At 36.5% G+C, this 4,048-nt stretch overlaps 1 protein-coding gene across 1 annotated transcript in view; it reads left to right on the top strand.

Moving 5' to 3' along the window:
- Positions 1–4,048, top strand: part of tpk1 (thiamin pyrophosphokinase 1) — a 97,328-nt gene that overhangs the window by 58,289 nt on the left and 34,991 nt on the right. The gene's annotated exons all lie outside the window — the stretch shown is intronic.

Here is a 4,048-nt window from a genome sequence, read left to right as displayed (position 1 = left end):
TCTACCTAATATTGTTAGTTTTCAGCTCTAGATGATTGCCAGAAAAGATCATGGCTGTATCATTAATGGTTTGTCTCTTATAACTCCACAGGCCAAAATAGCTTTATCTCACTGTGACTTTTGACTTTGACTTTGACTTTTAACAACACTTTATTTACACAATTCACACAAATACACAACATATATACAATTGACGTAAAACAAGTGTCAGTTAAAATCACTATTATAGTAGAACAAGTGTCAGTTAAAAATCACTATTAAAGTAAAATAAGTGTCAGTCAAAAATCACTATTAAATTGTGTCAGTTAAAAATCATTAAATGAGGAGCTTGTTAAAATGCAGTTCTCCATCATCTGACACAGTACATAAAATGTTTTTAAAACCCCACAACTGAATAAAATCCTCCATGTTCTGTGTGTAATATATTTTATTGAATGTGTATATCCAGATCAGCCCTTCTATTCCTTCTATATTTGACACCAATAGGTGTCTCTTGGCCCCTCCTATATGGTGCACTTGAAAATTACTAATTCACAAACTGTTTATTTTAGGTTTTTGCCGAAGTCTGTGTGCCAGATTGAAATAATAGTGAATGAAAAATATATGACTAAAGAAATGTGCATTAAAGCGGCATTTATTTAGTGTTACTGTAGTAGATAAAAAAAGATTTATTTTTGCTGTTGGAATGGAACACAATTAAATTAGATTTTATATTATTTGTTTTATATTTTAGGGGAAAATGGAGACTCTTAATACCAGCTCACACCTGTTTGCAGAACACGTAAAGCAATGAACCTAATTTCCCAACAAAAGTGTTGAATATACCTAATGACAGCCTCCAAAGAAGTGAACTTTTCTGATTGACATATATTCCTTAGAAGATTGAAATAATCACTGCATACATAGGCAGGCCCACAATCTAGTTTCTTCACAATAGGCTTAACGCTGTGTCTTAACAACTTTCCAATCATCCATCTCCCAGGTGTTCTCCCGATTTTCTATTCTCCCTCAAAAAATGTTTTCCTTGCGCTGCTTCGTCGTTGATTAGAGTGTTGAAGACTTTGTTTTTTGTTTTTTTTCTTTTGTCAAGTAATCACTTCAAGAACCTCAACACACAAGCATGCACTCACTTTCTCTAAACACATTTCTTTACTCTTGTCTTGTCCCAATTTGCTGTTGTGAATAAGAGCTGGAGAATCTCCTGATGCTCCCCAAATTGTTCATTTTTTCTATGCCAGCCACTTTCTCATGCTCCTCTGATGATTAAGTTTACAAGTGGATTTAACATCTGCCTCTTAGAACACGCACTGAACCCACAGCCACCCAACCTTTTCTGCTGCCTTGTTTCATCCTGAAATCCTCGGGACAAACAACTAACTGTGACGCCTCCTGATGACAAAAGCGAATCCCTCTCGCCCCGATCTTCCGCCATACTTCCTGTCATTATTCCAAAGGCGTGTTGTCATTTGCAGCTTCATACCTCGACACCTCCAATTAATCTTACTTCAGTGAGGGTAAATTAAGCTCGTTTGTCAACGCAGTTCCAATTCGCCAGCAGCTGATGAACGCACATGCCCGTACATGAAGGTGAGCTTAACCTTCGAAAAAAGGCCCACTTCTGTTTGTTTAAATTACATATGTATTCTACGTGCTTACAACTTTTGCCTAATAATCTCACAACCCATGCAATGACATGTCTCTAAACTGCTGTTCTCGGGAAATGATACTCAGTCAGGAGCACAAAGATTATGTACTATGGATTAAAACACAAAAAACTCTATAAACTTTAAGCCCTCAATAAAAAGGTGAAATCTCTTTTATCTTCCATGCATTATTCAATGAATTCAATGTTCCTTCATCTTGATTAAATCTCTGAATCTTTGAACCATAAACAAGCTCTGATTTAATCAAGGTTGCACCTGTTTGTCATATTTATTTTGTTTCCCAAATAAGGTCTCTTTGTATAATTATGGCACCTCTAGGAAATATGCAGAAGTCATGCATTTTCTTCTGCAGTCTCAAAGCACTGCAAAATTATCATATCTTCTATTAAATTATGGGTAGAGACACTTTCTTTCTGTGTCTCTGCAGAACTGGGGGATGTTTTAATCAGTCTAAGTCTTGTGTAAGTGCTAAATTTACCTAATTTGAGTCTCATAAATAAATAACATAGGGACAGAAGGTGCGTAGAGCTCGATTCGCTTTTCTCTTGTGATGTGCTTTATTGAGTCTCCGTTAACCAGAGTGAAATTTACTCAGAGTTGTAAGCCAGCCTCTGTAGATACTCTGGGGGCCCAGTTCTGCTTGTGGTGGGACACAGGATGTGCAATGATGCATCTGTCCAATCTATTCTGTAAATCATCCCAGCACATTGACTCTAGCTCTAAACTGCAAAATATGTTTACTTTCTGCTCTTTGAAGGACTGAAACTTGTCAGTGAAGCAGCTGATGTAAAAGATGAAATGCGGTAGCTGAGTTATGTTTAATCTTCCAATCCCGTGCCGGGGTAAGCAGAGCACAGATTTAGTATTTGACTATGAAATTTTTTTGAATAAAGAACTGAGTCAGAATGACATGTTTTGTAAAGAACTGAATAATTTAGTGCAGTCAGTTCAAGACACAGAGGAAAATTGTCAATTTTTTTTTTTAAATGAACGTTTAAGAGACTTTAAAAAGGACTCAAAACCCCTCTGTCATGAAATATTTCTTATAAGATGTTTCCTATCCCACTAGAACAGACCTGCAAACAGGTGCAATGTGTCAGACTATCTACAAGGTAATTTTGCACCATGTTCGTCTTTCATATACCCCTTTGTTAAATGTAACTCTCTAACACAATTTGAAAATTTTATTCATTTTAAAAATAGTCGTTTGATTTACAAAGCTCTGAATGGATTAGCCCCACCTCCACTTTCTGGCAAACGTATTTGCACCAGAGCCTCCTCCAGAGGAAACCTAGAGATCCACCACAGAAGAACAACCTTTGGACAAACTGTTCTATCAGTCAGAGGGTCACTTCTGGAACAGCCTCCCATCAGGGAATGTCCAACTATTGCACATTTAAAAAGCACCTTAAACTGTTTCTTAAAAGATCCCAGTCATGCACTCACTAATTTTATTGTTGTAATGTCATTGTCTGAACGTGTGTCTATGTGTTTTGACGGATATTGTATTATGTGATCTTGTGTTGTTTTGTCTTTCTGCCTCAGGACGACAGATGTAAATTAGCAACTATGCTATTATCTGCCTCATTTACAATCTGTACAGAAGTATAAGATTGTTCATTAATGTGCTGTGTCCTGATTAAATAAATAAATAAAACACAACAAAAAAGGGTGGTGCAGAAACTTTGACCTTAGTTTAGAATGAAAGAATTACAATATCATCCCAATGTATCCATCGAAGCATATTTTCCTGAGCTTTGTATCTGGTGCCTATCTCCAGCAGTCAACGGGCGAGAAGCGAGTTGGGGTACACTCTGGACAGGGCAACACAGGGACAAACAGGACAAACAACCATTCACGCACACACTCACACCTAAGGAAAATTTAGAGAAGAACATGCAAACTCCATACAGAAAGATGGGAATCGTACCTGAAACCTTCTTGCAGTGATACCCCCTGCGTCACTATATATATATATATATATATATATATATATATTATTGCATTTTGTTTACTATCATCTGTCCAAATCTGTTGATTTTATTTTGAAATTTGAAGTAATTTTTATTTATCCTTTTATATAAATGGGAACATTCCTATATAGTATTTTCTAACATAAAGTTGTCTTTATTTCATTATGTTTATTTTATGCATTGGGGACATTTTTTCGTCTTTTACCGTATTTTCACGACCATAAGGCGCACCGGACTAAAAGGCGCACTCTCAGTTATGTGTGCCATTTCTGTATTTAACACACACATAAGGCGCACCGGACTATAGGGCGCGTTTTTTATATACAGGTACATGTCCTCTCAGGTGGATTTTCTCACTAAAAAACATATTAAAACTACTTTATTCCCACTGATCACAGCAAATAAAGCTGC

The sequence above is a fragment of the Cyprinodon variegatus genome, unplaced genomic scaffold, assembly GCF_000732505.1.
Source record: "Cyprinodon variegatus isolate N-32 unplaced genomic scaffold, C_variegatus-1.0 Scaffold20, whole genome shotgun sequence".
Classification (NCBI taxonomy): Eukaryota; Metazoa; Chordata; class Actinopteri; order Cyprinodontiformes; family Cyprinodontidae; genus Cyprinodon; species Cyprinodon variegatus.
This window is presented reverse-complemented; position numbering and strand designations above follow the sequence as displayed.